We start from the raw sequence: 24,001 nt of genomic DNA, 5'->3' as shown, positions 1-24,001 counted from the left end.
TTAAGGAACTTTATGAAACAACAGACCACAAAGTACTAACATCTTCAGATGACAACTGGAGATGCTCCCCTCTCTTTCCCACAAATCTCTTCAATCATTTCAAATGGTATGGCATAGCAGCAGTGTCTCTGCTCCTCCTTTGCAGTCACCATATACCACTGCATTCCCATATACTCCTGATAAAATGCTGCCTCCCTGCTCCTCCTTGCAAGGGAACTGTGGCTACACAATAACAATTTACCTCTCCATTTTAGTCCTCCCTTTTCTTTCTTTTTCCTTCCACCCTCCAATCTGGTTATTTTTGGACTGCCAGTTGGGATTATTGCTTTTTCCCTGCTAAAATAAAAACAAACAACAGTTATCCTTCAGTTTCTGGGCTTAAGCATGAGATCTGTCTCAAACATAAAACAGTCACATTTTCTTCCCTGAGGTGCAATGCTATCTCCTATGACACTGACTAAAGCAAGCCTTGCAACTAAAAGCAGATCCTGTTTCTGGATTCTCATGCACACTTTTCCGACTTCCCCTGTAAATACCCATCTGAAACCCTGAGCAACACTGAATCCTGAGAATTCAGAACTGGCTGACATTTGCATAGTCCTAGAGACTAAAAAATTAGTCTTTCTGAGCTGAACTACAATCATAATTCAAAATATACAGGGCTAAAATAGAATATTTATAACCCAAATCACCCTTTCTCTTTGGCATGTTATCCTGATTTCAGACCACAGTGTAGTATATGTTGCCTTTTTCTAAGGCTTACTACTTAAAGATGGTCTATTTGGAAGAAATTTGGTATCTACAAAATAATAGACAATGCAATAGCATCAATTTCCCACCTCTGAATAAAGGCCTTAACGAAAAAGAACATGGTGCTTTTCTGGGAAGCAAAGACAAAGATTCCCCACATCCTAATCTTATAATGTCACAATGAAGTTCCAGGTAAAACCAGTCTTAAGGTGTTCAATAGCAAACATTCCTCAAATTGAATAAATATACTATCTTCTTTTTTTTTTTTTCTTTCTCTGCATTAGAATACTTTCAACTACATGAAGTAATTTCAACTACATGAAATACTTTCAACTACCTGGAAAAAATAATTTTATTGTGCAAAATTCAGTATGGCAAACAGTTGTCATGAATTCAATAAAAACATTTATAATATCAATGTAAATCATTGCTTTTCCACTCTGGACAAGAAATCAGTGTGTATATACCTCAATTTTCCTGATTTTCTGTATTTGGGGTATGGAGGGTAAAATTGGTTGGACTTCTGAGTTGTCCAAAATGCAAAAACTGGGTGTGCTGGCTTCATTTCTGCAAGGCTGAGTCACTCTGTCCCTCAAGAAGGGTTATGGGATGCCTGACAAAATTGACAAAATACTCTTGTTTTCAGAATAATAGGCAAAATTTAGTCAACATAAAGTAGGTTTTAGTCAACATAAAGCAGGGTGAGGCTCAAGGGAATCACAGGAATGATAACTGCTTAAGCAAGTGTTGGAAAAAAATAAGCATGCTGAAAACACACTTGGAGAGGATGAGAAAATCTAACACACTTCATGAAGCACAGCAATGATACCTCACCCTTCTGGAAAGGATTCTGCTAATAAAGCACCTGACAGTAACTTAAAAACACACTGCTTCTGAGAATGTGGAGTCCCAAAACTATGCCCAGAAATTATCCAGTCACAGTAGGGTCTCTTCACAAGCCAGACGTGAGAACTTTCAGATGGAACACAGCAACAAAGTGAGCAGCTCAACACAGAGAAGTTTTACACTGCCAGTTGTTAACTTGAACAATATGTACAGTGTTACTGGAAACATTTTTAAAACCAGCATTAATATAGAATGTGAATGAAGAGCCAGATGTGACCTATGCTGTTGGGCTGAGTTCTCCTGGAAAACTATATGTACAGACCCGTTGTCAAGTATTCAGTAAGAAGATTGATTAGAGAGACATTTTCACTCTTTTAATGACTTTAAGCACCAGATTTAGAGCAATCTCCTCAGGAATACACATAATTCCTTTTCACAGGTGTTTTTCAGGCCCTGCCAGGCACTATCATGCCCCCAGAGAAGTAACATAATCTTTGTCAATGTGCATAAAGAAATGTTTGCAGATTTTGATGTGCTCAATTTATTTATACAGCTATTGACTGCTTACCTAGTCATGCATGCTCTTCTCTCTTGATGGTAGCTATGTTACAGCGAAATGTCTCTGTCAGACTGCACTGATTTATTCCAATAATATAGATAAGTACCTGGTATAGTATTCCAGATTGTTGTAAATGTCAATTTTCCTTTCTCCAGCTGTATTTTCAAAGAGTTAGTTAAATTAAAAGTCACACAACCTTTATCATATTTAAAGTTTATAAAAAATTTGTATTTTCATTTCTACTCTGTCTTGGGTCTGGCCTGGACAGTGTTAATTTTTGCAGTAGGAGGGAGCATGATTAGGATTTGGAGGTTATTCTGCAACACTTCACATCATTTTCCAGGGATAGAGGAAGGGATGGCATGGCATTGAGGAGGGAGTTGTCAGGTATTTTGGGGGGTTTCCGTGGAGTGTTGTGGGCAATCACATGTGAATTGTTTGGGTTTTTTTCTTATACTAATACTGTCATTAGTTTTCTTGTTGTTACTTATCTCATTGCTGTTTCCAGTAAATTGTTCTTATCTCAACCCATGGTCTCCATCTTTTGTGCCTCCAGTTCTACTCTCCAGCTTGGTGTGGTAGGAAGTGCAGGGGAAAAGAGGGAGTTATTAATAAGCCCATGGTTTGGAGACTTTCAGTGGGAATATTAAATTGGGGAATATCTTTCCTAAACCACAGCATACTAACAGAATTTCCATTCCTAGGTTTACAAGACTGGAAGGTTTCAACATTTGGATATCGTCACCATATTCAAAGCTCACCAGAAAACTTGATCCTTTTAAACTTAACTACTGTTATCAGAAAATAAAGCTGATATTTATAACTAGAAGTGAACTCAGCTACAAATCCACACAGCCAGAAAGATATATGGAGTGGTTGCAGTCTCTGGAAGTAGCCTGGCTATCTTCATATGGTTTGTTAGCTCAGGCACCAAATTGCACAGAGAAGTCATATTTCAGTTCTGTTCCAATCATGACAGTGTAAGCATGTGCTGAGTCAGTTTGTAATTCTATTCTAGAAAATTTCATCAGGAAGTCTCTCCTTTTCCTCTTTCTTTCTTAATCAAAAGGGAGAATAGATTTAGCTTCACATACTCAGGGTTGATTTTTTTTTTTTTGATAGAGAATAGCAAGACAAAGATTCCTGAACCTTGCCAACTACTGCCTCAAGCAGGCACCTATAACTTGAAAGTGAGTTGTCATGAACAAAAAAGTAATGCATATATCCATCACTGCCAGGCTGCTGTAAGGTGCCCCAAATTTTGGGATCAGAAATAAATCAAAAGCAAGCATGGAGGTTACCAAGACTAATAAATGACTTGAACTCCCCAAAATAACTTCAGAGAGGTTAGTAAAACCAGGTCTGAAAAGGTATGAGACACCATACTCTTGCTTCTCTAAGCTTACTGTGCCCTCTGTTGATCATTATAATACTCCTTTCAGCTACATGAAAACACATTTTCCCAATCATCTTGTCTTCTTCAGAACACTCTGTTCTGTCTAGTCAATGAGACATAAGTGCACAGATAAAGAGCAGAAAATAGTACTCTTTCTTTATTTTATGATGAGCTTGGGAAAATGCAGAATTAACAATGAAAACTAAAGAACTGTTTAATGGTTAAAACCACCAAATAGTCTCACCAAAATTCCCACCTTCTTTGTAATTTAATAATTCCCATGTGTTAACAAATTAGAGCAAATGGAATAATTAAAAATTTTCATAGGTCATCAGTAGCCTGAACAAGACTTTTGATTTAATTTGACAAAATACTCAGAACTGAGGACACCAGGCAATCAGTGGCATCATTGCTTTGACTGTGCAATGCTGAACAATTTGGAATGTAATAGACTTGAAAATAATTTACACACACACTCCAGTATTACAGACATAAAAATACAACTGGAATATAATTCCTATGCCTCAGATCCATGGTCTAAATATCATGTTTACTTATGCACATTGAAATGGCCATTAGTGATGCTAAGTGCTTGGGTTTATTTTGTTTTTTCTAAAAAAACTTTGGAAGGGAAAAAGGGATCTTAACAGCTCTCCAGTCTATTCCCACATTTGTTAAGTTTCTCTGAAGAAGTAAAGAGGATGGTGATTTCTCTTCCACTTACTCTACTATCAGGAACAAAATTTTCTCCTAGGCAAGCTAGAAAATAATTAAAATTAAAGCACAACCCTTTCTAAAAGTAGTTACAGAATTTTCATTGTTACCTAACAGCTTCTGCCAGTTTTTCAAACAGCCCAAGGTCTCAACACCAGCCTTTGGTTGAGTTTCTTTGATGTTCAGTTAGAATTGTCCTCTTGGTTTAGGCTGAACCATAGCGGTAAATGCAAGAGCCCCTATTCACCTCCCCACCAGAAAATCTGCTGGTTGTATTCTACACACACAAACAATGGTGGCTGATATGATTACTCCATTAACATTATTTAAAAAGCTGTCTGAAAATCTCCATTCCTCTTCTGAAAACTTCTCCCTGGGGGGAAGGGTAGATCAGACCACTATCACTAAAATGCTGACATTCAAATTTTTGTGAATATATTTCAGAAATTAGCTTAATATAGGAATAAAGACATTCTGTAAGCTGTTGAAGACGTATTTCTTTGTTGTCATCCAGTGCTAACTTTCATTTTTGATCTGTCTCACAAAACTTCTTTCCTCTGATGTCTTACCTACATGTCTTACCTTTTGCTGGAAGATTTTGCTTTTTTGGGTTGATGTTTAGTTTTATCTTCCACGGCACTCTGCTATGAACTTTATATTTACCCTATAGGCTATATTTCCTCTAAATGTTTGGTTTGAGATTTTTAAAAGAACATGTCTCAGAGACTATTTTCTGCTATGCTGTCATCTTGCAGATATTTATTTGCAATTACAAGAATCTTCAACTTTGGTATGGAATCTGCTGAGTCTAAATTACTGTATGCTGTTGATAAAAATGATACTTCTTTTGCCAACATCTGTTCCTGTAATCTATTAGATTTTACCAGTTTTTTGTCAATTCATATCCTTTCACAATATCTCTAACACTTGAAACAAAATCTTCCTTTTTCCACAAAATTCTATCCCTTTTAGAGAGATTGGAGTTTTTTTTTCCCTATGAACATTTATTAGTGTTTTACTCCCTTTGCTGACCAGACATTTTTCATATTGTAGTTAGGAAGTTCCTTTCTCCAGAGATTTCCAATTAGCCTTTCTCATGACTGCAAAACCAGAAACCCTATCAACACCCCAAAGGAAGAAGATCAAACATGCCCCAAAAGTCCTGTACATTGCTACTGTGCATGTAAGGATAAAAAGTTTGTTGATGCATTTTCAGTTTTGGAAAAGACTTACTGTTTCTCAAAAATGGTCCCTCAAACAACAGTTTATTGAACAAGGCATTCCAAAAAGCTCAAGTGACAATAATAAATGCATCAATTACCTTTCGAGAGTACAATTGTTGTCAATGTAGTAAAAAAGACTTTGAAATGAGGGAGTGGAGATCAAAACACATAAAATATAGCACCTGATGTATCATCTAATAAAAAGGGGACAACTAAAATACCCATTTTTGGTACATTAAACCAAAAGTTGTATAGGATTTGGAATAAATGCGGCACTATTATGGAGGCCAAGCCATAGTTCTTCATTCTTCATCTGACTACCAGCTCAATAAATGTTATCAACAAAACTTCATATTAATTATATTTAGCTCAGCCATGTGCTTGTGAGAACTGATATCTAACCTCTAATTTGTAAAGGTGCCAATTCATATTTTATGTTGAAATAGGAATTTGTACATACACAATGGCATTATCTGCTCTGCCTTTCTGGCCACTTGCCGATTCCAAAAGCATTTGCAAAATATTCTCTTAGAACCAAGAGGTATAAGGACAAACTGACCCTGATCCATCTGAATAATGCTGAACATATATTTTAAAAATAAATCTGAATTTGGAAACTTGAAGAGATTATGAAATCTCGGCTACAGCCCTCATGGCAAAAAGTACTGCACTTCTCCCCAGTCTGCAGTCAATACCTTAGTTTTAAGAACTTTTTAACAATGTCTTCTGGAAAACCATCTCTGCATTGAGTAGGCAGCTTGAACAGTATGTATTCCAAGCTACGTTACGTCATTTTAACCTAGAGAGAAATACCATTGCTTTGGACACAGAAATCAAGCACACTGCTGTCCTAATACTGTGATTAATGCTGTGAGCTACACCCTGCCTAGCCTTCCTAATCTCTGGGCTTTCTAATTTATAGCAGAGATGGATAGGCTATCAGTGGGGAATTATGAGGATTACTAGCTGTTTATCTCTCCTTTGCAGAGACACTTTGCTGCTTATAGAATTACCATAAACCCTCCAGCTACAGTGCCTCTTCTATACTTATCCAGAAGTCTAGATACCTACTGGGCACAAAATGTTTTGATAGTCAATATATTAGAAAATGTTGGAGTTGATGGATTTTTTTTATTATTTTTTTTTTGTAAATTATTTGAACATACTGTCATAACTCGTCATGTTACTTCACTGGTAATTTGTCTGCAGGTTATATTGCATTCCCTTGAAATCCAGTGCTGTGATCTTGTCTACACTAATTAGAGTTCAGCATTAATGCTTGGAGGTTGCCCTCAAGCATCACCACAGGTGAAACCATTAAAGATGTATGCCAAGCCATCTCTGCACTTGCAGCAAGTTATGTAACCCATTTCAAAAGACTTCATCTTTATGGTCACTGGGAATGCTACTGACTTACCTACTACCTGAAACTTAAGGCCTTTCTCAATGCTTCTACAGAAAGTCCTTATGCTGTGGAGCACAAGTTTCCTTTTGGGGTGAAACAAATCGAAGAGTGTAATGGGAAATAGGTGTGCTATTTGTTTTAGTTTCCTGATAAAGGAAGAAAGAAAGGGACCCTATAACATTTACATTCCCCTAACTTAAAAATCTGAATCTGTACAGAAAAACTTTTTCCTTTAGAAGGAAATTTATGAATGAGAAACATCAATAAGATAAATATTAACTGTTGTACACCAGATTTTTTAATAATTACAAGTGTCCTTCAACAATCCCTTTTAAATACTGGTTGCATTTATAGATAGGATATTTAGAGCTAGGATGTCACTGTACACAATAATTAAGTGACCATTTGAGCACTAATATTCAGCTAAATTGTACATATTTCATGCTGCTTAAATTTAAATTTTGGCCTATATATAGCTTTATATAACCATATTCTTATGAAACTCCTCACAATTCCCCATTGTTCAACTTTGTAATTCTTAACCAGCCTGCTAAACAGGAGACTTTAAGAACACTTAATTTAAAAGTTCTGAGGCTCTAATTCTATGCATACATATTTATAAACATAATATAAATATGTACAACTGAAAGCTTTTTCCCTCCTCTAAGTCACAACATATCATCTTTGTCATTTGTATTTGTCTATGCTCACTTTATATTCAAAGATTGCAACAAAAAAAATTGTTTAAACATCATCTTTGGTTAAAATAAGAGCTCCTTTATTCTCTACATTATTCACTTGTTTCTTATACCTACACATATATTTTGATTTTTAAGACTTAAAAAACCCTAAAATCAACCAGATCCAAACCACTTCATGCCAGAATTCCTTTCAGAATGTTATAAAATGTCTCAGCATATAAAATACACAGGTGTAGTCATCCAGGCCCTTCCTTCAAGCTACCATTAAATGAAAATACAATTACTAAAGGAGAAGACTATTCTCCCTAGGAACCAGCCAATCTGACAGACCAGTCTCAGCTCACATTTGTGCAACCATGTCATGCAAACCTTTAAGGTTTTATCTCATCTTTTAACCTCTAGTTAGTGCTATGTATAAACCAGCCAAGATACAGTCCTATTTTTCTGTTGTATGTATGTATAAACCATACATTATGTATGGTATACAGTATGTATAAACCAGACAAGATTCGGTCCTATTTTTCTGTTATTCTGTGTACTTCCTCAGTCATCTTCTGCAGCACAGGACCTCAATTGCCTGTTAGGACCATCTAGGCTTGTCTTACCTAGTTCCTTTCCATCACAGTGACTTTGCGCACAGAAGATACTTTGATCTTTCCTCTTCTCTGAACTCCAAGTATAGTCTCCAAGGGGAAGAAATTACTGAATACAGTCATTTAGCTGAAGAGAAGGGTATCTACATGGAATTTAACAACAGAGACAGGCGATCATACTAATCACCCAGTCCAGTCTCCCACTCTATGAGAGTCTGCAAACAAAAGGGGAACCATGACCAAGCCTATCCTCTTTTTCAAGCTCAGTGAATGTTAAGTCCATGCCTCAGTGTGCTGTCATATCCTATAAGCAGGATGAAATCACCACAGTTTCTTCTGTCCTGGGTTTGTTTGCTTTTCTGGCAGGCCATGCTGAAAACATACAGCATTGTTTGGATTTGTCAAGGTACTGGCAATCCAGATAGAGAAAGGCAGAATTGGGAACCTTTCCAACAGGTTCTTGAAATCTAATAGAACATTTACATAACATGTGAGATTCTTGATTTTAAAATGGGTCATCTAAATAAGTCTGTGTTAATGGATGAAACATGGGTAAGTTGTGTTATCAATACAAGTCACACATTTCTCAAGTGTCCGTCACCGTGGTCCCACTAGAACTGTTCTCGTCAGTTCTGTGTACATATGGCCAACTCTTATTCCTTGTATTTCCCTGATGCCATCAGTCTGTATTCCAGGGACACAGCCTGTATTACCAAGGGACAACAGCACTGCTTCATTTCTCAGAAAACAAGCCACAATTCCTTTGTGCACCAGAAATTTGCTGCTGACAGCTGCAGCAGAACAGTCTCCAGCCTCGCTAGCTCTGCTGCACAGTTGAGTACACAGGCAAGCATGAAGCCATGCACATCCCTTCCAGATCACCTCTCTGTGATCTGTGATTCTGTGGATGAATGCTTGCATACAAGGACTTATTATCTGGATAGTGAGGAGAGAGGTGTGCAGCTGGCTATTTGAGTTTTGATGTCCACAGTATTTGTTTGGTTTTTGCTTCCATTAGCTTTGCTATATATATTGCTTTAATTAGTTGTGCAGGCTCCTCTCTTCTTAAATGACATCTATTAAATTACAAAGACATTTAATAAATATGGATTATAAAACCAAAATAAGGATAGTAAATCTTATTCCAGTGAAACACCCTATGGAGTGTATTTAATTTTAGAGGGAATATTACATATGGTTAACATCATTGCACTAGGAGTCACTATTTACTATTCACCTATTTTATTCACATGTGGAACATTAACATAGATCAAGTAATACATTTGAGTTTTCTGGTACTCTTTGCATTTTATGTAGCTTCCTTTTTATCTGTTAAAACCTGGAAACATAAGTTCTTGCTGAGATATGTCTGTAAGGAGCAAATTCTAGTAACAAATAAATGATAAGGCAGCCTATTACTTAATTAATTTGTTCACATTAGTCTCTATTTAGGATATGATGTTAAGCTCTGCTGATTGGCAGTCCAGCTACCAACCTGTGTATCAGTCAATACAGAGTTCTTTGGTTTGGTGTTGTTTACAGAATTCTTCAAAGAAAAAACACTTAAGATAAATTACCTTGCACTCCCCATCAGGCAGAGCAATATCTGCATGCATGTACAACACAAATACACAGTGTCTGAAGGTGTTAAGGAAACTTGTGAAGTTTAAAGAGATGTAGAACATCACTAACCTATTGCAGTGGTACTACTACTATTACATCAGAAGAGTTTAAAACCTGCCGCAAATAAGAAGACAGTTTGTGACATTTTTAAAACAGTAAATAATTTCCCTTAAGGAAATGTTTAAAATTACTTATTTTGCTATCTTAGAGAATGACGGAATATTCAAGTAGATCACTCAGAGTTCATGGTCTTCATCCAAACTGAATATTTTTGTTTAGCAGTTAAGAGCTACTACGCTGTCTTTGCTGTAACCACCTTGTCATTGCAAAGAAATTTCCCCTGTGTTTTCAAACCCTCATAAAAGTAAGGGTGTCTTCGTTCTTCAAAAAAGAAAATTAACAGCAGGGTGTGACTGGGCAACAAAGTAGGGGCCTTGTCATGGCAGGAATACAAGTGCCTGTGGTTCTCTAATACATTTACAAGCTCTTTTCCTTTATGAAAAATGTCTGCCATTACTAACTTTTTCTCATTATTTGCACAGGATTGAAAATGAGGCACTGTCAATATGAAAAGAATTCAAAGAGGCACCTTCCTATTATTCTGCTAGCCTATACCACAACGCCATTTATTTTATTTATCACTTCGCTTAGCTGGTCTTTCCAAAACAAGCAAGCTGATAGAATTACCCCCAAGCAGTTGCCAAAATGATGATTAATATTATTACAAACTAATGCTTCTCATAAAATAGAGACGTAGAACAGATTTCCTTTGACATGAGCTGCAAAAATCCCTCCTTGGCTCAGATGCTAGACACTGCCTGAAGAACATCAACTAGCACTGAAGATAAAGTTCATGCACTGGTCCTTCCCTGTTGAAGCCACCATGTACCTATTATTACCTTCAGATCACCAACAAATGCTGCAGGGATAATGTCTTTCTAGAAATACCTGCATGCTGCTAAACACCCTCAGCACATATTATCCATGACTTACTTCCTTCAAATCCTTTTCCTTCCTTCCCCCAACACCCACAGTCACGCCTCCTCCCTACGCCTCCTCTCCTTTAACTTTAGTTAGAAGTTTGTAGACAAAAAACAGGCAAAGTTTTGTACTTAAAATAAAAGATCCACTACTGTAGTGGTATAGAGTACCACAGATTTATGACAGGAAGGAAAGGAGCTACATTTCCTCCTCACAGGTTTCCAGATCTTACACAGATGCAAGTCAAAGTCTGAATCTAAAACTAAGAAACAATTTTATCTAGCAAAGAGTGACACAGTTATCAAGGAAGAAAATATCCTAAAATATAAGCTATTGCTGACTGGATGATATTCAGGACAGCCAGGTTAAATGAGGCATAAACTGCAATCAAAATTGCAACCACCAAGCTGGAAAGACTGGCAAAGAAAATGAAGACAGGAGTGCTCTTCTGTGGTGAGAATAATGCACGCTGAATACAGGAGCAGTGAGAAGACTAAAACCAATTTAATGCAGATTATATAATGCTGTATAGTCAATCATAAATGAAAGCTTTCTTAAAGTTGGAATCATTAGTGCTCAGGGACACACTCAGCTGAAAGTCAGCTCAGAAGAGTAAGCCCTTCCAACTCACAGGAGTTGCTCTGTGGAACCTGCAGTGTTACTCACTCCTGGTGGGATTTTGAAAGGAAGATGAGTGTTGTGGTTTCACCTTAGCTGGCCACTGGGTACCACACAGTCACTTGCTCACTCCCTTATATCACACCCCCAGGTGGGGAGGAGAGTTTAAAACAAAATCTAAACCTCAGGGGTTAGATAAGAAAAAAATTAATACACAAAATATAATCTGAATAACAATAACAACAACAATAGCAATAATACTTTACCAATAACAACATGATTACACTAATATAATATTATACTAATACCAGAAACAGAAATAATGAGAGTTGTAATGATAAGAAGAGGGAAAGAGGGTAACTGAACCCAAGGGAAATATGTGATGCACAGTACAATTGCTCACCACCCACTGATTAATGTTAATCACATCCCTGAACCACAGTGAGTGGCTTCTGGCCAACTCACCCCAGTTTTTATACTGGGCACAATATTCTGTGGCATGGAATATCCCTTTTGTAGGCTGGATCAACTGTCCTGGCTGTGCTCCTTCCCAGGTTATGGTGCAACTCCTCACAAGCAAAGAATGAGATACTCAAAAGCCCTAGACTAGCAGTGTCAGCACTACTTAAAAACAGTGTGTTAAGAACATTATTCTCATACTAAATCCAAAACCATAGTACTGTACCAGCTACAAAGAACAACATAGATTCTGTTGCACCAAAACTAGGACATCTAAGTAATAGACTGGCAGGAAATGGAAAAAGCATCTGCAAGAATAAATACAGATTGCTTTTATTTTATTTGATCTCTTATCTATGCTTGGTATCACCAAGGTATTAAATGTAGAAAAAGTAAACAAACACATTCTTCAAAGCTGCTGTACTGCTTTATCACACGTTAAATGAAATCTTCTGTGCCCTAATAAAGCTGATAGCTTTATAGTAGAATTTTGTTTCAGAATTATGTTTATCAATGAAAAAAAATCAGTATATTTGACTCAGAATGATAAAGAATCAGACTTTTGTGATACTTATTGCCAAGCAGGAATAACACGCAGCAAGAACATCAGCTACTGATGAAGCTCATGTTAGTATCACACTCAGCACTTAGAAAACATCCGCCATGTAGTCAGCCTTCTTTTACTAGGGCCAGAGAATTAAGAAGTGGAAAATCTGTCAAAGTTATTTCATTTTCTTTTATGAACATCTGCTAATTTTTTTTAACATGTATATTAATTATACTAAAAAAAAAAGGCATCCTGCATTTTTATTTCTTCTTCCCATAAGACCTGGTTAAAAGCAGGAGGATGAAGTATGCAAATGACACATTGTAGGAAAAAATGTCTGTACCACAGGGTGCTGTGGGATACTGTGATATTCATGTTTCTGCATAACTTAATTTATCCATTAGCAGATAAATAGGAAATGTTAATACTCAGGAGATGTTTGCTCAGGAAATTTGAGTGGCCTAGGTTGTTCTGGTCCATTAATGGAGAAAGCATTGTTCAATTCCTTCTCTTACACAACAGACAGTGTCTCCTGGGTACCACTGAGGCCACTCTGTGATGAGCTCACACTAAAACTGCCTTGAATTAAATTATCCAATAATTAGGAATTACTCTGGCCATGGGAAAAAAAAAAATCAGTACAAAGCAGGGGCAATGAAACAGCCCCTGTTCTCCTCCCCACTGCACTCCTGGGGATGGAGAATCACTCTTGGGTACTTGTATGTAGTGCCAAAAGATAATGTACCCACAGGCAGAGTGCAGAGCAGACCTTATGCCCCGCTAAGGTGTAACATGGGATTTGGTTGATTTTTGGTAAATCAGATACAGAATGACTAAACTGTTTCATATTTGTCATTGTGCTGTCCATGCAAGTCTTTAATGGTTAAAGAAAGGGTGTTCTGGGAGATTCTAATTTCCACAGAGCCTCACATTCTCTTCCTGTCAGAAGGATGTCCATGATCAACATGAAGATTTCAATAGCAGAGATGGATCCAGTTTTGCATAAACAGTAAGGCAGGTGTTGTGCACCTTTGATAAACATATATATTTGCTGAGAAAGAAAGAGAGGAGGTTTTGGTCCTCCAGACTTCTTATTTCTCCAAGTTCCCCTTTAGCCTACATGGGGAAAATTTTACAGTATGTTAAATTGGGACAAAACTTTTTTAGGAACAGCCAGCTTCACAGGAAGTTTGGTAGGACCATGTTAACTCAAAAAATACTTATGATTTGGGGCTTTAAACTGCTCTTTGACAGACACAGTTATACCAGAAATATGAAACTGTTTCTGGCTAATACTGATAGTTACTTCAACACAGCAGTCTTCTTCTCTTTAATGCCATATTGCCCAAATTTCCCATTTCATATGGCTGTTTTCCACCTTGTTCCTGAAAGTACAAGAGGAAATCAGTTGTCACTCAAGCCTATCACTTTTTACTGTAATGAACAATTTGAACGTATGATATGCATTCACAGAAGCTTGGAAAAAGACCCTATCTTTATTAGACATGATAAACAAGGACTTCCCATAATAATTCAGTAGGATTGATTTATGCTGTCATGACCAATCTGGGCATTTTATACTTTCTCTTTCTTAGGGCGCTTTTTCTTCTGTGAGATTAATTGTTTAGCACTGCTAATTTCTAGTGATTATCACATTAAAATATGCTGAAAGCTAGGAAAATATGTAGAAATATTCTGAGGCTGACCACAGCAGATGCTAAAATGAAATTTGGTTTTCTAGAACTGCAGTTTGACAGAGCAGCAATGGAGCACTCTAATGTACTGAGAAGGAGTTACCAGCATACACATTATCAAGAGAGATGTGAGGCACTCCAGTAAATCAATATTAATTCCAAAATTCAGCTTCAGACTCTTGATGTGGAATTCTAGTGGCATGCAGGAATAAATCCGAAGATGACACCCAAAAATACAGAGACAGTACAGGCCCTCTAGATCCTAATTTTAAGTGTGTTTTCTGAATCATGTTATTTATGCTCACTGCTTTTCTGCTGCATTACTTGCTCATAAATAAGCTACAGGTAGTGAAGGGAGCTGCAATGGAAACATTCATTGCACGGTCCCTACTTTCTAGGGGATGCCGGGTTACTTCTAAAATGATCAGCACTGACTGGGTGAGTAAGACCACTGAAATGGGAGTCAACGTCAAAACAAATCTACAAATTTTGGTACAAAAAATAAAGAGGCTTCACTTGTGGCTAACCCAGATATGAACTAAGACTCAACAGTCAGAAATAGTTTAAAAGGTTTTGTGCTGGAGAAATACATAACAGATCTCAGATGATATTATGTTAAAAATACACAACAAAGCTTATAAATATGACAGAAAAAAACATCCAACTTCTTTTAATGGAATATGAAAAACAACCTAAGATTGTAAATGTAAGAGTAGATGTTTACTATACAATTAATTACATAGATTAAACAAACTTCTCTGCGTCTACCAGCAAAATTTTATTGCAAATACTTAATAAAACTACATTCCTTTTCTGTATTTGTTTCATTTCATATCCTTAAAAGGACTTACAGCTGCCAATCTGAGGACAAGTAGACAAGTGTCATGTGATCAGAGAGAACTTAGGGTCAGTTTTATCAGCCAATAGCAACTAAAAGAAGCATATTTCATGTCCACATCCTCACCTGTTTAAAGTAATACTGCCTCTCTTTTTTTAATTACCTATACCCACACTTGGAATTACACAGCTATAGCTAAGTCTATAAAAATTTCTAGTGCAAAGGACCACATCAGAAATTACATGGTTGCATGAAACAATGCAAGTTTCAGTAGAAAAGAAAATACTTGTTTCTGACACTTATTCTTTGAACATAAAGGTGGCTGAAGAAAAATCAATCAATAATTAAAGAATTTCTGGCATTATAGATTATTGAAGTCCAGTTAAGGCTATTTTTCCTTTTCCACAATGTCAATATAGCAAAAAAATCCAAATAAGTCCTGAAGTAATGAAAAGAACTACAGTGGTTTCATTAGGGTTATTTTTTATGGGTTAACCACAGCTAATTGATTTACAGTGTATATATTTAACATATTATACTTAAAATTTATTTGAACGTGTGCTAGTAAGTCAGTAAAAGCAGTTTTGCTGTAATCAGATAATAAACAATACCACTGCAGAATCCAGTGGAACAGAAAATAAGTTTAGTTTAAATTATTAAAATTAGGAATTTTATATATCACATATTTCTTTGGAAATTATACACCTGCCATGTACGCTATACATTTTGTATTTAACTAATGTTTTCATGAGTTACTTACAAATTCGTAACATAACATTTGCAACTACCTCACAGACAAAAATAACAAGGCAAACTATGCTTTGCATAGTTCAAGGCATACACAGTATATTAGTTCATGGCCAAAATACTATTTGTTGATGTGAAAAGACAGAAATAGCTAATTTTGCTGTTCATATTTCTTCTGAAGAGTAAAACATCTAGTCATCAGAAAAAAAAGAAAACTTACTTTCTATCATCATGCATTACAGAGAGGATGGAGTTATTTATTAGGATTATAATACATATTCATATATGGCATGAATAACGCCTTTATTTCTTCATGTGATTCTCATAATTCTGCTGCACTCTCTGTTCTCTTTCTCTGTAACTGTTCTCTTTCCTCCCCCAAACTCCCTTCCTACCTAACTGCTGCAAAGCCGCACTGAGATGCCGTGAACCAGAAGCAGAGAATCCCAAGAATGACCAAATGGTCAATGACTGTGCTCGGTACCAAGTGCTCACTTAGGAAAAAAGTTAAGAGAGAAACTGGCCACAGTTTATGGTGCCACAGAATAGTAGAAATGTAGTCGTTATCAGCCAGCATCAGACAATTCAGCCTTCAGATAAAAGGCCTATGTTTTGAATAGTAGGGACAAATTACAAGTACTATCCATAGTATATTCATAATTATGTTAAAAATTCAAGATGAAAAATTTTTAAGATGACATGCTCATTGAAACACAAGACTTCATCTATTTGATACATATAAAGGTCAATCTTCCAATATTAATTAGTTTTTAAAATGTAAATGGTTCAAATACTTTTTAAGCTTATTTCAAATTTTAAGAATTTTGATAGGTTGTATTAAGGTATCAGAATTTTAAACTGCATATACTGCAACTGTCAGTGGACTGCAAATTTTTCACAACCTTGACTCATCTTTTCTGAAATAAATGTAGTGTTTCATAAAACACATAAAAATACTGCATCTAATTAAGTAAATACCAGAGATAGACCTAAAGTCTAAACAAAGGTTTATCAACAAAATTTAGGGGCCTATTGAAGCAAGAATACAACTGCTTAGACTTGGCCATTTGTAACGAAAAGGTATTTAATTTGAAAATAATTATGCTTTGAGAGACACATTTTGGGTGGAAATGTGAATCTCAGTGTACTTCAAAGATCAGAGACCACTCGTACATGAGAATTCTTGTGTGATTAGTGAAAATCAAATTACCAAATTCCAGTTTGCCTTATAGCCTTCAAGTTTTTTGTGCCCAAATATTTTTAGTACAGTTCCTTCCTCCCAGAAACCTTCAGTGCTTCTCAAGAGTTTGAGCTTTACTGTCAAAGTACAGTCAAGGTTCAAACTAATTTTGCTGCCTAGGAAGAGAGTTTACATAATTAAAGCAACTCTAATTACACATTTATTAAAAAAATAAAGCTTCCAGCAGGGGTCAGTCTCAGAAGAGAGGTTGTTGGAAATAAATAAGACAAAGGGAAGAAAAGGCCTAATTAAGTACTACAGAACATAATACAGATCTGTTAATCTCCTTTCAATTCCTGTTAGCTCATTAGATTCCCTTCACTTTCAATTCTAAAACATGTAGATATATTATGTTTCATTAATATAGTTGGTAAGGCAGCAGGGGTGACTTCACTTAAGAATTACAAAATTGGTGCTGAATGCAAGAACAGTAAGTGTGCAAAATAAATCTTGAATACTTATGAAGTACCTTTTACAGAGACCATCCAATAGCAACATTAGATTTTTATTATTTTAACTTATTAACTGTAATTTATGTATACAGTAATTCTGCCTTGGATATGACCTTACACTTTTTCCTGTGATGTTAGTAACTGTAAGAGTTCATCTTAACTTTATTGTGACTATTTTCATAAAATTGAATTCATACTTGAAACATAGAGACAGCAGTCTATTCATCTATAAAAATGAAAGTTCCTCATAGTGACTTATGCTGGCCTGTTAGTTGCAAATGCCAAAATAAGTTCTAAGGTCCAGAAACATGGTGTTCCTGCAATTGCAAACTGCTTCTCTGGAAGAACTACCCAAACAAGCTGACCCTGTGGAATGGAAGCCTCAATCAGTCTTAAATTCCAACAGTTGTTATTCTGAGGTGCCTTGGAGACATCAATTCTATAGCATATTTGTTCTGTAATGAAACAAGGAGTAGAAGATAAGGGAGTAAAGAGCTGTCTATTGGCCGTTGCTGTGTTTAAACTTCACCAAGACTGAAGTTCTCTAAGCTCAAAAATAAACCACATCACAGGAAAAATAACCTAAGTTCAAAAATAACCCACATCCTACTCATGTAAAAATTTACTATCAACCCTCCACCCTTACTTTACATATGGATAGATTAATTTCTTTGACTTTTTAGTGGCTAACTGCCACTAAAAGCTGCCCAGAAGAGATATCCCATTTGCAACAGATACAGATAATGAAACAGATAATAATCCATCTGCATGGTAAAATCACTAAATAATTCAACTCAAGCTTCCTAAAGACCATTAGCATATTGTAACTTTCAACAATAACATTATTTGATATCAACCCATTTATTGCATAAGGCCCTGAAATCCTCTCGCTTATGCATTCCCATGCACATTCTACCCTTTTATCTTATAGTGGTATAGTCTAAAGATGAAAACTGTTAATTACTATAATTTTAACATTCCAGTACTTATATTACTTTTTGTAATTTCATTGTTTTACACATTGATGGCCGATTCAAAGAAAGATTTAATTCCAGAGATGATCTATCATGTTGCAAATGTAATTTTTTCACATGCAGCAAGAATAAATCTCACGACCTTACTATCTTTCAAGGCCCTCCTAATGACAAAATGATTTACTGACTTGGCCGAACTATTTTTCTTCTAAAAATCTAGAACCATCAGAAATATTTAATGAATGACTCGATTTAAAGTGCTGAAATAGAAGCACACTGAAAGAATATTAAAATGCTGGTATTCCCCCAAGAATTAACACCTGTCAAATCAATAGGTTTTGAAGTGGAAGACATCATGTCCATTTCAATTGCAAATTTGCAAGTAAACACTGTAAAAGGAATGGGTCTTATTTCTGAAGAAGCATGAAAACATCATGATCCTTTTGGACTGCAAGATTTAATTGCCAAGGTTGGACTGCAAAGGTTTGGAACCTCCACATTCTTTTCACTTCAAAAGCTAATCATGTGTGAGAGGTAACACCTCTCCTTTGGAAGCTACTGGCCTTAATTTAGAGCGATGCAAAAGATAATTCTGATATGATTTAACTATTACAGCACTAAAATAAGGCTTATATGCTTTGCCATACTATTTCTAATAGTGAAATGCCACACTTTCCAAGATATATCATACAAAAAAATACACATAACGCATCTTTAATCTCAACATGGCAGAGCAAATCATACCCAAATGTTGTATCTAAGACTCTTTGCTGGATAAAAGTTGATCCAACTACAAAATTATTAGGTATTTACAGGCATCAACACTTTTAAATAGGAATTCAAAATACACACTTAAAATATCACTCTTGTTGGGATGATATCTTTTCTAGGCAGCATAGTTGTAGCTGATAAGTGTTAGCCTATACATGAAAAAAAAAAAAAACCCACAAAAATACAAACTCAAAAAAACTACTACCCATTTCTCTTTAAACATACCAATTTCTGCATCTGTGAAGATGGACCATATAGGACTAAAATATAATGTGTTTGCAAATATTTGAGAAATGTAGTAGTGTTTCTATTGCAGAACATTTCAAGCAAACACCAAAAAGCATTAGAGTAAAAAAAATTTGAGCAGCAGGTAAAAGATGCAGTAGAAAAACAAATCAAATAGAAATCAAGATTTTATTTCTGTATATATTTATGTATATGTATATGTTCACATAAACAGAACCCCAGCTAGAACTAATGACTGTTTATAACTGAACACTTTGAAAATTAGAAACAGTTGAATAGATCATCCCTTTTCACTAGACAAGATAAAAATACCAGCAAAGAATTCGATTTTTTATTAAACTATTTATGTGTGAAACATCTCATGCATGCATTCTCCAGAACCACAATAATAATGTGTATATTTATCTGACTTTATGCTACTGACAACATATTTGATCAGCTCAAGGTTCAATCAGAACAAACTTCACAGCTGGTAGCTTGAAATTAATAGAACAGATAGAAAAGAAAAAAATATGCTTGAGGGCATGGGAGTTGGATAGCAAACCTGTGAGACAAAATACATCTTCTCATAAAGTTTTAGTGATCACCACTTTTTCACAACATCCTTTACTACAAAAGGGAAAAATCTTGAAACAATAATAATGACAATACTGTAATAAGCTGTTCAGGAACTGCAGTGGTACACTTCTCAGAAACTAGCATAATATAGTGTTAGAACAGTTAAAGGACTGCTGACAGTGTGAAAAAGTGTGAAAAGAATTTTGGGGCATGGCCAATGACTCTAAAAAGCTCCTTCTGACTTTAACTGATCTGTATTTTCCTGAACATATCACTGAAAATAGTCAAGTTCTTGCAGATACCCTTTAGCATTTTGATGCAACGAAGTTCCTTTGGTAGCTATTTAATGCCTGTCCTGTTTACATTGCTCTAGAATTTTGCTTTTTCTCAGTTGTAGGAAAAGAACTGTAGCATTATGAGCACACTCTAAATTGTCCGAGGCTGTTGAAGCTGTTGAAGTAACACAATCTCCAGCATTTTATCTAATCTTGTGGCATATGCCAGGTTTTTTTAGGAAGGAGGTCACCAGCTCAGTGCTACAGGAATTCTGGTTATAGACAGGGGCAACCAAAATTCAAACACTCAGAGCTACCTTTCTACTCGAGTATGCAAGTATGCAACTGGCTTACAATAAAAAACAAAGATCACAGTTCCTGTATTCCAGAACCTGCTTAAACACTGCTCTTTGAATTCATACAAAATACATAAAATCTACTGTTGCTTTTATTACTGTGATAAGTATGCTTTACTATTTTATTTATTTTCAGAATATTTTTGATTTGAACCCACAATTTTTATCCAAAACATTACTATTAGACAGGTTCTCTATTTATGCATCATTTTGCATACTTTTGCAAGACACTTTATTTTTGCCCACTAGTCAAGGAATTGAGATTTCCCACATTCCTTTTCACTTTTACCAGCTTATAATAGTGGCAAAGGCAAAAAGTAATTCAGTATCATTTTGTGTAATGCAGCTCTCATTCTATGTGACATAATTTTTTTGGTCCACTGAGATGAGGAAAGAAGAGAAAAAATGTTCTAGACTGACAACATTCCTTTTTCCTGTGTTTTCCTTATTTTGAGAAAATGCTAGATTTCTACTTGCAAGTCAAACTGTGTCCTTTTCTCCTGTCTGAGTGCCTGTAATGTCTCATTTATAAGGGGTTTGGATTCAATTTTTACAAAAACATTCTCACCTTTTCACAACCAAAAAGGCATAATATTAAAACCCAAAACAAATAAAAGATCGCACAAACCATCCTAAGTCCTTCTGCTGGTTTGTTTGTTTTTTGTTTTTGGGGTTTTTTTCTGTGCCCTCACAATTTTTTAATGCTGGTTGTAACAAAAAAAAAAAATCACAAACCATTTTAATTCCCAACCCTTTGTTGTACCACAACAGGGTTAGTTCAATTAATTCTGGGGCCACTTTTTCATAGCAGAAAATGAAAATTACTATCCTTGCACCTTCAGTTAAGGGAAATAGCTTTTCTATCTTTGTTTAATTTAGCTTGAACAAAAAAGCTATTGGCTTCACTTCTTGAAATAATATATCCTGGCATCATGGGAAAATTCAAGTAAGAATGGACATCAGGCAGTTTGTAGTTCAAGCTCCTCTCCAAGCAGGCTCAGCTGTGAGACCAGACTTGGGTGCTCGGGGCTTTGTCCAGCTGGGTCTTGAACACTTCAGAGAACAGAGCCAGCACAGGATCTCTGAGCAATCCAATGCAGCACCTGCTTGTCCTCAGAGTGAAAATGCTCCTCCTTCTAGCCATTCTAAATCTCTTGTTTCAACTCATGGTCATTAATCTGAGTTCCTGCCTTTGCACCTCAATTTGCCAGCACATTTTCACTGGCAGCGGTTTGGAGCCAAATTTTCATGGGTCCACTCTTGAAAAGTTTTCTTTGGTATGGTATGGTATAGTAATGTCAGATTCCTATAAAGCACTACAGCAAACCAGACAAAACCCAGATGACTTTCCTCAATCTCATTAGTTCTCTGCATGATTCTCACGTCAGTGAGGCTGTTTGCAGGAAATCCAATCAAGGCGCTGTTACATATCATGGAGTTCAGTTTCAGATTAACACACCCAGCATCTGTTGTCTACATGCAAGAAAGATATTTAAGTTTGCTGTTACTTAAGCTAAGGCCTAGTTCAGTTGGCCTCAGAAATACCTTGGAACATTCCTTCCTGGCTCCAGAAAGCCCATTAGGAGGCTGCAGATCTCCTACAGGTCCCATGGCATATTTATCTTTTCCACATGGAGGTCTCAAGTACACTGCCACATTCTGAATGATCCTAGACGCACAGAAAGGTGCCAGTGATTTTAACCTGTAGGAGATGGATATTTGAATAATTCTTTTGGGCTGACTACCATGGAAACATGTAGCATATTGATTATATGAGAATCTAGATACCCTAGCAAGCATTTAGACACCAACATACATTTGCACTGAAGTGTCCACATTACAAAATAAAACCCAGCCACAGCCTAAGACCATGAGAGACGTCAGCAGACAATTACAGCTCATTAAATGAAATGTCAGTGCTCTGTGGTATGGGTGAGAACCATGAAATAGTATCACCATATATTGGGAAGCGGCTTCTTCACATTTTGTCTCAGGCTTTCAATCATATACATATTAATGATAGAAGTTCCACATGAAAGAGTAACAATATTCTTCTACTCCTTCCTTATTCCTGACCACTTCATCTAAGGAAATAAAAGAGCAACAACAAATGAAGGCCAAACATGGTCTGTGAGTTAGAAGAGATGAGAGGTAGAAGTCAAATTCTACATAATCTCTAATTCCTTCTTTCTGTGAATCTAACAATGCTATGTTGCTCAGTAAAATGTCAAAAACAACACACAGAACTACCATGTACCTTTTGACAAACAGGCGATAAACTGAGTTCTCCAATATTCAAGGTTTCCATAATTTGAGGAAAACTAAAAGGGCCTTCTAGACTTCTTTCTCTTGACAGTAGCACAGATTTTCATCTGTTGTAGCTTTGAAATACAGCGGCAGCCCTTGACCATAAAAGAAGCTCCAGATAAATTAAATAACTTCTATTAATGCTCCTCTTATTTTTTCCAGTAAAATGTCCATGTGGATTGAAAAAGTACACTAAAAATACTGAAATCTACCCTGCAGATATGGAAAAAATATGAACAAGAAAAGAAAATTCTAGGATTTTAAGTAAATATGATTATTTTGCCAAAAGCAGAAAATATTCCTGAGATACAGGCTGATCATTCTGCTTTTCATTTTCTTTCACTTTCAACATTTTCTTATTGTTGGGTTTATTTCCTGGGTTTGGTTTTCTAACTTTTAATTTGTAATTCCTCTAATGTTTTTCTTAACTTAGTCTGTTTTCCTCAGCAGGATAACTTTAATATCCCAGACAGATGCCTAATTCTGCCCCACACAACCTTATGGCTTCTTTTCAGATCAAATGATGCAAAACACAAACACCCCAACTACAGAGATGTGCAAGTTGAGGTTGAAGGATTGCTTTGATACTACTATAGGTACAACATTGTAAAAGTATTAACATAATGCTTTGATTAAATTCCTTTAAAAGAATGTTCATGAATTATTCAACTGATTAAAAGTTCAATGATTCATTTGAACAATACTGCAAAGTGGTTTGTATAAGCTACTTTATGAGAGAATCCAAACTACTTCTGCCTGCAAGTATTCTGAAGCCATCTGAATGAATTCCTAGATTATCCTAAATATTATTCTGTGAAAAAAATTGTTGTGTTCATTTGTTCTATATCTAGGCCAATACAATTAATGAAAGTTAATACTCCATTGTCTTTCTGATAATTGTGGGGGTCTTACAAATCTACAAGTTAGCTATAGGTGGAGACAAATCCCATCATCTTCCTATGGAAAACACACTTTTTCCGAAAGTAAATTTTTACCTAAATTAATACTAATTGTGTAATGAACACCATGAGCAATACTGAGGTATCCCTTTATTAGAGGAAGGTTTAATTTCATAAATGAATAAAGCCATTTTTATTTTTGATATTTTGCAAAATACTTGTTTATGGC

General features: G+C 35.8%; 1 protein-coding gene across 15 annotated transcripts in view; it reads right to left on the bottom strand.

The window, feature by feature from the left end:
• The window catches only part of DLGAP1 (DLG associated protein 1), a 401,209-nt gene that overhangs the window by 297,045 nt on the left and 80,163 nt on the right, over positions 1–24,001 (bottom strand). For 5 of the 15 annotated variants that reach the window (XM_030266041.4, XM_030266040.4, XM_030266039.4 and 2 more), the window contains exon 3: positions 22,112–22,268. The exons of 9 other annotated variants lie outside the window; for them this stretch is intronic. The gene's annotated coding sequence lies outside the window, so the exon portion shown is untranslated. One more of the 15 variants, XM_072924540.1, reaches the window with a different exon arrangement.

The sequence above is a fragment of the Taeniopygia guttata genome, chromosome 2 (genome assembly GCF_048771995.1).
Source record: "Taeniopygia guttata chromosome 2, bTaeGut7.mat, whole genome shotgun sequence".
In the NCBI taxonomy this organism is placed as follows: domain Eukaryota; kingdom Metazoa; phylum Chordata; class Aves; order Passeriformes; family Estrildidae; genus Taeniopygia; species Taeniopygia guttata.
This window is presented reverse-complemented; position numbering and strand designations above follow the sequence as displayed.